Raw genomic sequence first — 13,012 nt, 5'->3', positions numbered from 1 at the left:
AATATCATACAGCGCCTGATTACTAGATGACGCCTGCATTTCACTTCAACACTTGATTGTCCTAACAGTAAAAGTAATCAAAGAAACAGAAAATGCTGGAAACACTCAACAGGTCAGGCAGCATCTGTGGCGAGAGAAACAGAATTAACCTTTCAGGTCAATGACCTTTCATCAGAACTGGAAGAAGTCAGAGATTTAACAGTTTATAAGCGTGTACAGAACCAGGGAAAAAGGGAGGGAGGAACATAAGAGCAGGAATAGGCCATTCAGCCCCTCGAGCCTGTTCCGCCATTCAATGAGATCATGGCTGATCTGTATCCTAACTCCATTTACCCGCCTTGGCTTAATACCCTTGGCTAGCAACAATCTGTCAATCTCAAATTTAAAATTATTAATTGAGCTAGCATCTACTGCTTTTTGTGGGAGAAAGTTCCACACTTCTACCACCCTTAGCGTGAAGAAGAGGAGAAAAGAACAAAGGAAAGGCCTGTGATGGAGTGGAGGACAGGAATGATTAAATGACAGAAGGGATGATGGGGCAAGGCTAAAGTGGGTGGTAATGGGACAAGTAAAGAAACAAAAAATGGGTCCAGAGGAGCTGTAAATGTTTACAGCTGAATAGCAGAGGGGGAGGAAAGCATGGAAACTCAGGCAAAAAGGAGAAGGCTCCCATGGTCTGAGATGTGGCAGAGAAAGATGGGTAAATCCCAGGAGTGTGGACCACCCTACTGGCCGTGTACCGATAGGGATCCCCAAAACTTGCACCAGCCCACACCTCGTCCGCTCCCAGTGGCCCCGGTGCGGCAATCCTCCATTATCAGCACCTGCCGTCCAAGAAAATGGGAGTGGTGGTTAAGATCTAAAGTTGTTAAACTCGATGTTAAGGCTGGAAGGCTGTAAAGTGCCTAACAGAAAGATGAGGCGCAGTTCCTCGAGCTTGCGTTGAGCATCATTGGAACAGTGTAGGAGGTCAAGGACAGAGAGGTCAGAGTGGGATTGGGATGGAGAATTAGAATGGCAGGTGACCGGTAGTTCAAGGTCACGCTTGCGGACTGAATGGAAGTGTTCAGCAAAGCGATCACCCAGTCTGCATTTGGTCTCCCCAGTATAGAGGAGACCACATCGTGAGCAGCGAACACAGTATACTAAGTTGGAAAAAGAACAATTAAAACGTTTGTAAACAATTTTACAACACCAAGTTATAGTCCAGCAATTTTATTTTAAATTCACAAGCTTTCGGAGGCTTCCTCCTTCGTCAGGTGAACGATGTGAAAATGAGAAAATGTGATGACAATTAAAACGTTGTTTCACCTGGAAGGAGAGTTTGGGGCCATGGACGGTGGGAAGGGAGGAGGTGAAAGGGCAGATGTATCTCCTGTGCTTGCATGGGAAGGTTCTGGGGAAGGGGAATGGATGTTGGGGGTCTTGAAAGAGTGGTCCTTTCGGAATGCTGAAAGAGATTGGGAGGGGAAGATGTGCTGGAAGTGGCGGAAATGGCAGAGGATGATCCTTTGAATGTGGAGACTGGAGGGATGGAAGGTGAGGACAAGGGGGACCCTATTATCTTTGCATTCGGGGAAATCCAGAGCACAAAGGCTTTACACATGCTGGTACATAAAATGTTTCCAATTAAAACTCTGGTGCCTTCTTAAACAGGACCTGACAAAGAAGTAGATCTACAGACAAATGAATGTGATATCAACCTTAGGTAGACAGCTTAACAATCCTCCAAGAAAACCTGATATCAGGAACGGTGTCACCCTTATCATGATTTATGTAATATGATACAACAATGATACAACAAATGCTATGGGCCCCGACAACATTCCGGCTGCCGTGCTGAAGACTTGTGCTCCAGAACTAGCTGCGCCTCTAGCCAAACTGTTCCAGTACAGCTACAACACTGGCATCTACCCGACAATGTGGAAAATTGCCCATGTATGTCCTGTCCACAAAAAGCAGGACAAATCCAATCCGGCCAATTACCGCCCCATCAGTCTACTCTCAATCATCAGCAAAGTGATGGAAGGTGTCGTCGACAGTGCCATCAAGCGCCACTTACTCACCAATAACCTGCTCACCGATGCTCAGTTTGAGTTCCGCCAGGACCACTCGGCTCCAGACCTCATTACAGCCTTGGTCCAAACATGGGCAAAAGAGCTGAATTCCAGAGGTGAGGTGAGATTGACTGCCCTTGACATCAAGGCAGCATTTGACCAAGTGAGACACCAAGGAGCCCTAGTAAAATTGAAGTCAATGGGAATCAGGGGGAAAACTCTCCAGTGGCTGGAGTCATACCTAGCACAAAGGATGATGATAGTGGTTGTTGGAGGCCAATCATCTCAGCCCCAGGACATTGCTGCAGGAGTTCCTCAGGGCAGTGTCTTAGGCCCAACCATCTTCAGCTGATTCATCAATGACCTTCCCTCCATCATAAGGTCAGAAATGGGGATGTTCGCTGATGATTGCATAGTGTTCAGTTCCATTCACAACCCCTCAGATAATGAAGCAGTCCGTGCTCGCATGCAGCCAGACCTGGACAACATCCAGGCTTGGGCTCATAAGTGGCAAGTAACATTCGTGCCAGACAAGTGCCAGTCAATGACCATCTCCAACAAGAGACATTCAACGGCATTACCATCACCGAATCCCCCACCATCAACATCCTAGGGGTCACCATTGACCAGAAACTTAACTGGACCAGCCATATAAATACTGTGGCTACAAGAGCAGGTCAGAGGCTGGGTATTCTGCGGCAAGCGACTCACCTCCTGACTCCCCAATGTCTTTCCACCATCTACAAGGCACAAGTCAGGAGTGTGATGGAATACTCTCCACTTGCTTGAATGAGTGCAGCTCCAACAACACTCAAGAAGCTCGACACCATCCAGGACAAAACAGCCCACTTGATTGACACCCCCTAAACATTCACTCCCTTCACCACTGTGCACTGTGGCTGCAGTGTGTACCATCCACAGGATGCACTGCAGCAACTCGCCAAGGCTTCTTCGACAGCACCTTCCAAACCCGCAACCTCTACCACCTAGAAGGACAAGAGCAGCAGGCACATGGGAACAACACCACCTGCACGTTCCTCTCCAAGTCACACACCATCCCGATTTGGAAATATATCGCCGTTCCTTCATCGTCACTGGGTCAAAATCCTGGAACTCCCTTCTTAACAGCACTGTGGGAGAACCTTCACCACACGGACTGCAGCGGTTCAAGAAGGCGGCTCACCACCACCTTCTCAAGGGCAATTACGGGTGGGCAATAAATGCTGGCCTTGCCAGTGACGCCTACATCCAATGAACGAATAATAAAAAAAATGATTTATGTGTGTTCAACCAAAAAGAAGCAAGGCCCGTTCCTTGTTAAACTAATTAAGATTGAGCAACCATAGGTTCTGACAATTGTCCGTGGAGTTGAATGATACTTTGGAAGAGGATCCATATGATTGAATTCTTCATCTTTATTGGTCATAAAGGATTAATTCCCTTTCAATGGAATGTCCTTGTCCTTCTTTAAGATTGTACTTTGCTCACCCAAAATTAGAAGTTTTGTAATCTTCGACATTGAATAGAACTTTGTTATACTGTTATTAAGCATAATACAGCTATTGCTGAGATACTTTATAGGCTTGTTATTGTTGTGCCTATGTGTTAATTGGTATTACATATCCAATTACTTTACTGCAATTATCAATACTTAACCTTATGAGTTAATTGTGTTATCATGGATGTTGTTGAATGAAGTAGTGTCAGTTAATGCATCTCTGTGTCTGACTTCATCTTTGATGATTCTGGCAATTGGCATTAACTTACATTTCACTTAGTGTTGTACTCTGGTCCTGCTGTGATGGATTGGACTTGGTCAATTATCAAAATAATTTGGACCAGGGTATGTAGGGCAGTCTTAATGTAAGCTAATTTAGATGTAGTACATAATCCCTAAACTTGAATAGCACATCCCAATGCAATTTATGATTATGTGTTGGAAAAGTGGGGATTAATCTGATACTCTTTAACTAATTTGGTTTATATTGGAATTTCCATTACAGTATTTCTTACATATATAGGATTTCACATCCTTCAATCCTACAAGCTGTCGGTATCCTTATCACAATACCTTTTTATTTGCAGATTCTGGAGGAGAAGAATTGGAAGAGAAGGATCAGAGGAGGCAAGCAGACTGATGTGTTTGCAATTTACAAGTTCTATTAGGGCCTGTACTTACACCACTACTGTGGGATAGTGTATCATATAATAGGAAAAATAGCTTAACAATACAGAAGTCAGTATTAATATCTTTATATTATGAGAATGTACTCTGTGTGCTAGAAGCTATCGTGGTTTAGATGAGGTCATTAGGATTCTGCAGGGAGCTGCTAAGTAAGCAGGAGGTGTCAGGCTAATGTAATTTAAGAAAAGAAAGACTTGCATTTATAGAGCACCTTTCAGGATGTCTCATAGCGCTTTACAGCCAATTAAGTACTTTTTTAAAAGTGTATTCACTGTTCTAATATAGGAAACATGGCAGCCAATTTGCACACAACAAAGTCCCACAAATAGAAATGAGATAATGACCAGATAATCTGTTTTAGTGATTTAGATTGAGGGATAAATATTGGCCAGGTCAGCGTCTACCTGAGAGGGCAAACAGAGCCTCAGTTTAATGTCTCATCTGAAAGACAGCACCTCTGACAGTGCAGCATTCCCTCAATACTGCACCGGAGCGTCATCCTAGATTTTGTGCTCAAGTCTCTGGATTCCCCAACATAACTGACTGTACTCATGTGTCCATAAGAGCCCCTATCCTCAGTGCTACTCCATTCATGAACACAAAGAGCTAGTACTCCATGCATGTACAGCTAATATGTGACTGTAGAAACAATTATGTGCATGAAAGCCTATTAGCCTGGCAGCTCCCTGATTCCTTCATCCTACAGCAGTCAACAGTATCAGTATTATTTGAAGGGCCACAAAAACTAGGACTGGCAGGATCAAGAATATGACTGATGACACCAATGTAACCCACATTATAAGAGGTACAAGGACATGCTTACACCAGGGTCTTATTAAAGCACACCATTGGCATCTTTAACAGTGATTCAGATGCTTAGACAGGTCAGCAGAAGTGCCACAGTACATCCTGACTAGGGTTTCAAAGTTTAATGTAGTTTGCAATGTTCTGCACAACCTAGTCCTATGAAGGAGCATAGCCATGGAATAGGCAGGAAAAGAAATGCAGCAACAATCAGAGGAAGAAGAACCACGAGACAGAAGATATGTCTGTGCAACCAACAGCTTGGTCAACAAGAGTCATCAGGTAAGGTCTAATAGAGCAAACTTTTAATTACCTCCCTTACAACTCCAATACACAACAGGCATCTTGATGTATGCCCAATACACTTGCCAAATGAAACATCGCCTCCATTGGGCTCAGCCATGTATCAAGACCTATGAATGCCACATAATTTCTTGCCAATATTCCTAATCTGCCTTATTCCAAAAGAAGTGTTCAGGACACACTGCAGTATCAGTGAACCCAATTTGTATTAACCCTTGCAGTGTATGGCACAAGGGCGTTCGATCTTTTTTTCCTGAAACTTTTTTTTAGTGCAGGTGTAGAATGTGTGCCTACTACTTCCAAATTGTGTGCTCCTTCTAATTATTCCCGCAGTATGAGATTAAAGTTAGGTAGGTGGGTGCTGTGCGTTAATGTCTTCCTGTAAGGATGGAGATGACCCAGTAACTCCTTGTGCTGCCTGTGGATGGTCCTGCAACTACAAGCAGCATGGAGATTAATGTAGTGACTGCTTGTCCCTGCATCCTCAGGAACACTCCTGAAGTTATTTGAGTAGGGTGATTGGGAGAATCTGGTGTGGTGTCACCCTGTTAGACACTGCCATTATCCATGTGAGTTACTGCCATTCCCCTGCTGCTGGGCACCCCCTCAACATGGCAGAGATCTGTGTGAGAACAGATAACTAGACAACAAAGAGGCTGTTGAAGCCTTGCCTTATGGTATCTCAATCTGATTCACCAACATGGTGAATCTAAACAAGTCAGATTGCTGTAGATTGAACCCAAGGTCTGTTGAGCCCCAGTCATAGCATTCATCAACCGTGGCCAATGGGGTTCTGCTGCAGAAGACCCTGGAGTAGTCACATCCTCCATAGTGATCTACAGCTTGCTCATGTTGCACTTCACAGATGCAGGCTGTGAACTCCTCAATTGACACTCTCAAGATGCTTGCCATATAGAAGCATAGAAAGTTACGACACAGAAGGAGGCCTTTCGGCCCATCATGTCCGTGCCGGCCAAAAAAGAGCTATCTGGCTTAATCCCACTTTCCAGCACTTGGTCCGTAGCCCTGTAGGTTACGGCACTTCAAGTGCTCATCCATGTATTTTTTTAATGAGTTGAGGGTTCCTGCCTCTCCCACCCTTTCAGGCACTGAGTTCCAGACCCCCAGAGGGAAAAAAATTCTCCTCAGCTCCCCTCTAATCCTTGTACCAATTACTTTAAAGCTATGCCCCCTGGTCACTGACCCCTCTGCTAAGGGAAATAGGTCCTCCTTATCCACTCTATCAAGTCCTGTTATAATTTTACATACCTCAATGAAATCTCCCCTCAGCCTCCTTTGTTCCAAAGAAAACAACCCTAGCCTATTCAATCTTTTCTCATAGCTAAAATTCTCCAGCCCTGGCAACATCCTCATAAATCTCCTCTGTACCCTCTCGAGTGCAACCACATCTTTCCTGTAATGTGGCCATCAGAACTGTACGCAGTATTCAAGTTGTGGCCTAACCAATGTTTTATACAGTTCTAGCATAACCTCCCTGCTGTTATATTCTATGCTTCAGCTAATAAAGGAAAGTATCCCATATGCCTTTTAACCACCTTATCTACCTGTCCTGCTACCTTCAGGGATCTGTGGACATGCGCTCCAAGGTCCCTTTGTTCCTCTACACCTCTCAGTATCCTCCTATTTATTGTGTACTCCCTTGCCTTTTTGCCCTCCCCAAATGTATTACCTCACACTTCTCTGGATTGAATTCCATTTGCCACTTTTCTGCCCACCTGACCAGTCCATTGATATCTTCCTGCAGTCTACAGCTTTCCTCCTCACTATCAACCACACAGCCGATTTTTGTATCAACTGCAAACTTCTTGATCAAGCTCCTGACATTCAAGTCCAAATCATTAATATATACCACAAAAAGCAAGGGACCTAGAACTGAGTGTTGTGGGACCCCACTGGAAACAGCATTCCAGTCACAAAAACACCCATCAACCATTATCCTTTGCTTCCTGCCACTGAGCCAATTTTGGATCCAACTAGACACCTTCCCTTGGATCCCATGGGCTTTTACTTTTTTGACCAGTCTGCCACGTGGGACCTTGTCAAAAGCCTTGCTAAAATCCATGTAGACTACATCAAATGTGCTACCCTCATCGACCCTCCTTGTTACCTCCTCAAAAAATTCAATCAAGTTAGTCAGACACAGCCTTCTCTCAACAAATCCATGCTGATTGTCCTTGATTAGCCCATGCCTTTCTAAATGACGATTTATGTTGTCCCTCAGAATCGATTCCAATAATTTGCCCACCACTGAGCTTAGACTGACTGGCCTATAATTATTCAGTCTATCTCTTTCTCCCTCTTTAAACAACGGTACAACGTTAGCAGTCCTCCAGTCCTCCGGCACCACGCCTGTAACCACGGAGGATTGGAAAATGATGGTCAGAGCCTCCGCTATTTCCTCCCTTGCTTCTCTTAACAGCCTGGGATGCATTTCATCTGGGCCTGGTGATTTATCTACTTCAAAAGATGCTAATCCCATTAATATTTCCTCTCTCACTATGTTTATCTCATCCAATATTTTACACTCCTCCTCCTTAACTACAATCTCTGCATCGTCCCCCTCTTGTGTAAAGACAGACTCAAAGCATTCATTAAAAACCATACCCACATCTTCCGCCTCCACTCGTAGGTTGCCTTTTTGGTCTCCAATAGGCACCACTCTTTCCTCTTGCTCTTTATTATTTAATAAAACATTTTTTGGGTTTTACTTAGGAACATAGGAACAGGAGTAGGCCATTCAGCTCCCCGTGCCTGCTCCGCCATTTGATAAGATCATGGCTGATCTGTGATCTAACTCCATATACCCGCCTTTGGCCCATATCCCTTAATACCTTTGATTGCCAAAAAGCTATCTATCTCAAATTTAAATTTAGCAATTGAGCTAGTATCAATTGCCGTTTGCGGAAGAGAGTTCCAAACTTCTACCACTCTTTGTGTGTAGAAATGTTTTCTAATCTCGCTCCTGAAAGGTCTGGCTCTAATTTTTAGACTGTGCCCCCTACTTCTAAAATCCCCAACCAGCGGAAATAGTTTCTCTCTATCCACCCTATCTGTTCCCCTCAATATCTTATAAACTTCGATCAGATCACCCCTTAACCTTCGAAACTCTAGAGAATACAACCCCAATTTGTGTAATCTCTCCTCGTAACTTAACCCTTGAAGTCCGGGTATCATTCTAGTAAACCTACGCTGCACTCCCTCCAAAGCCAGTATGTCCTCCGAAGGTGCGGTGCCCAGAACTGCTCACAGTACTCCAGGTGCGGTCTAACCAGGGTTTTGTATAGCTGCAGCATAACTTCTGCCCCCTTGTACTCTAGTCCTCTAGATATAAAGGCCAGCATTCCATTAGCCTTCTTGATTATTTTCTGCACCTGTTCATGACACTTCAATGATCTATGTACCTGAACCTAGGTCCCTTTGGATATCCACTGTTTTTAACTTTTTACCATTTAGAAAGTACCCTGTTCTATCCTTTTTTGATCCAAAGTGGATGACCTCACATTTGTCTACATTGAATTCCATTTGCCACAGTTTTGCCCATTCACTTAATCTATCAATATCGCTTTGTAATTTTATGTTTTCATCTACACTGCTTACAATGCCACCAATCTTTGTGTCATCGGCAAACTTAGATATGAGACTTTCTATGCCTTCATCTAAGTCGTTAATAAATATTGTGAATAATTGAGGCCCCAAGACAGATCCCTGCGGGACTCCACTGGTCACATCCTGCCAATGTGAGTACCTTCCCATTATCCCTACTCTCTGTCGCCTTTCGCTCAGCCAACTTCCTAACCAAGTCCATACTTTTCCCTCGATTCCATGGGCTTCTATCTGAGCTAACAGTCTCTTATGTGGGACCTTATCAAATGCCTTCTGGAAGTCCATATAAATAACATCCATTGACATTCCCCTGTCCACTACTTTAGTCACCTCTTCAAAAAATTCAATCAGGTTTGTCAGGCACGACCTACCTTTCACAAATCCATGCTGGCTCTCTCTGATTAACTGAAAATTCTCAAGGTGTTCAGTCACCCTATCCTTAATTATAGACTCCAGCATTTTCCCCACAACAGATGTTAGGCTAACTGGTCTATAATTCCCTGGTTTCCCTCTCTCTTCTTTCTTAAAAAGCGGAGTGACATGTGCAATTTTCCGATCCAGAGGGACAGTTCCTGAATCTAGAGAACTTTGAAAGATTATAGGGAGGGCATCTGCAATGTGCTCACCTACTTCCTTTAAAACCCTGGGATGGAAACCATCTGGTCCTGGGGATTTGTCACTCTTTAGTGCTATTATTTTCTTCATTACTGTTGCTTTCCTTATATTAATTTTATCGAGTCCCTGTCCCCAATTCAATATTAGTTTTCTTGGGATTTCCGGCATGCTATCCTCTTTTTCTACTGTAAATACTGATGCAAGGTAATCGTTCAACATGTCCGCCATTTCCCCATTGTCAATGACAATATCCCCACTTTCAGTTTTTAAGGGGCCAACACTGCTCCTGACCACCCTCTTTTTCCTAATGTAACTATAAAAGTTCTTCGTATTGGTTTTGATATCCCTTGCGAGTTTCTTTTCATACTCCCTTTTTGTAGCTCTTACTGTCTGTTTTGTGACCCTTTGTTGATCTTTGTATCTTTCCCATTCGCCAGGATCTGTACCATTTTTTGCCTTTTTGTATGCCCTTTCCTTATGTCTTATACTGTCCCTTACCTCTTTAGTTGTCAATGGCTGTTTTTTTTGGCAAGTAGAGTTCTTGCCCCTCAGGGGTATAAACCGATTCTGTGTCACATTAAATGTTTCTTTAAACATTTCCCACTGATCATCAGTCGTTTTACCCATTAACAGATTTGCCCAGTTTACTGTGGACAGTCTCTGTCTCATCCCTTTGAAGTCGGCCTTAACCAAGTCCAGAATCTTAGCAGCTGACTCACTTTTTTCCCTTTCAAACACTACATTGAACTCGAACATGTTATGATCGCTATTTGATAGATGTTCGCGTACAGTTAAGCCGTTAACTGAATCTGTTTCATTACTCATTACTAAATCTACTATGGCTTGCCCCCTTGTTGCCTCCAGGACATACTGCTGTAGAAAACTGTCCCGAACACACTCAAGAAATTCACTACCTTTCTGACAGTTGCTAGTCTGCTTTTCCCAATCTATGTGAATTTTACTTGCCTGTATTTTTTCATGCCCTCTCTTTGCTTTCCTAATTTCCTTTTTTAATTTTACCCCTGCACTTTCTATATTCCTCTAGGCTTTCTGCAGTATTGAGCTCTTGGTGTCTGATGTAAGCTTCCTTTTTTGCCTTATCTTACCCTGTATGCTCCTTGTCATCCAGGGGGATCTAGATTTGGCAGTCCCACCCTTTTTCTTTTTGGGAACATGTTTACTCTGAACCCCTTGAATCTCCCCCTTGAATGTCTCCCACTGCTCTGACACTGATTTATCTTCAAGTAGCTGTTTCCAGTTCACTTTTGCTAAATCACTTCTCAGCTTAGTAAAATAGGTCTATCCCCAATTTAGAACTTTTACTCCTGTTCCACCTCTGTACTTTTCCATAACTATGCTAAATCCAGCAAAATGCTCTCCCACTGATACTCCTTCCACCTGCATTCTTGACTGATGTCATGATGTTGAGCTACCAAAGTGCATTTTCAGGCAGGACCTCTAAGGTCTGAATCTCTGGGCTGAGCAGCTTAAAGAACGTTTATGCTGGTCCTCCGGCCACCTGGTTGTGTCTCCTGCAATTCCACCTACATTTGTTCCTCTTTACTTGTGCTCTGTACCTCACCAAGTACTACTGCAACTCAATAACTGACCCCTTTGTAGTGGATATATGTATGCGATGGTACTTGCTACTGTTAATGATACCATTCTTGCATCAAAAGTGTACTGCCTTACACTTTGTTATGTTAAACATCACCTGCTCAATCTATAATTGTGCTTTGGTTATTTTCTGCTCTTTTCAGTTCACTATAACTCCTACTTTAGTATTATCTGCAAACTTGGATATTATTCCACTCTACTCCCAAGTCCAGATAATTTATGTAGACAGGAAAGGGAAAAGTGTCAAGACACTGCTTCGTCGGCAATCAGACAGCTGACGACAGTCCGATAGAGCACCCTGCTCTTGAGGTGGCTGCACTGGCAAAGACTGTTGCACATCTTCTTCTCAACTGTGAGTTTGCAAGGAAAGTATATAAAAAAAGATACAATTGACCATGCATATAAAACCCCCAATTGCAACGTATCTTTTCTTTCAAGGAGTAGCTTGAAATGTCCTGATTTGTATGCAGTGTAAATCCATGCTAATACTGCTTATATACAATGAATGGATTACCTATTTATAATTTTATATATGAGCAATATTACCATGTAATTCAAGAAGTTTATATTGTTCCTTCTCCGTTTTAGAGGACTGTTAACATTGGCCCAGAAATTAGTCACCCAAGGACGCCGTTGCATAATGGTGACCTCTCTGACGGCCGGCGAATCGATGGAGTAAGTTCATGAATGTGCACATGTGTATTAAAACCAGGAAATCGAGAACTTGCTCCCATTGTTTCGCCATCTGTTTGACAGATCTGAATTAAAGGGCCACCTACGCTAAAACCATAGAAATCATTAAACGTTCGTAAACTTGCCCAGCTGGAATGAAGAGACTTACGCCACCAAATGGTACGCTGGAAAATACCAGTTTTACACTACTTTTTAAAAGCATGATGACTGTTAATGACTGCAAAACAACAAAAAAATTTAATTTTAAAAATGTGGAATGTCAAATTACTCATTTTAATATTTTTTGATCATTAAAAAAAATTTTTTAAATTAAAAATGTCGAAACTTTTTTTTTACTTTTAACTTCTGTAAGTTTCGTTAAATTAAATCATTTGCTTGGCATTTTACAATAAGATATGTTAAATTTTTATTTAAACTAACAGACGACGTTTACGTTAAATGCCTGCTTGTGGGTGTGACTTCTCTTCTTGACAGATTCTGTGGGCGTGGCTTCCATTCCCGCAGTCTCTAGCGATACAAAGGAAGCTGTGCTGAAATCACGCGCTGAACTGAAAAAAAATTGAAGAGGGAGTGAGGGACGTCGGAGACCACGAGGTGAGTATCTTCGTAGTCTTTGTCCGCAGGATGTGCGAGCAGCCTTGCCACGCCGGTCGCAGCAAGTTCTGGTCCATTGTCTCTGTTTCCCAGCTGCCCCTCCTCCCACACCACCTTCACCGTTACTTCCTGACTGTACCTCTGTTTTCTGGGTGCTCTTCTACTCGTGTCATATGCATTCTATTTCCCGGCTGCTGATTCTCAGACCCCTGCACCTCTGCTTCTTGGCTACTTTTCCTTTTGTGCCAGCGGTACCTCTATGATACAGAAACAAACTAGTCCCGTGAGCACGGATAACTGATCCTGTGTTCCAACATCGGAATCGCTATATTCAAAATTTTAGGAAAAACAAAGTGGTTTCTCAAAAACATCAACAATAGGAGACAACTGCGCTCTAATAAGTAATAGAGTGTCTGAACCCAGGGGTTACATTATAATCCTGTCACCCAGCTCTTTGATGAAATTCGTTTCTAATATTCAAAATGTAAAAAAATAAAGAGGCCACTTTTGGGGTCCATGG

This window comes from Heptranchias perlo, chromosome 5 (assembly GCF_035084215.1).
Source record: "Heptranchias perlo isolate sHepPer1 chromosome 5, sHepPer1.hap1, whole genome shotgun sequence".
Taxonomy (NCBI): domain Eukaryota; kingdom Metazoa; phylum Chordata; class Chondrichthyes; order Hexanchiformes; family Hexanchidae; genus Heptranchias; species Heptranchias perlo.
The sequence above is the reverse complement of the archived record's forward strand: the minus strand, read 5'-3'. Positions refer to the sequence as shown.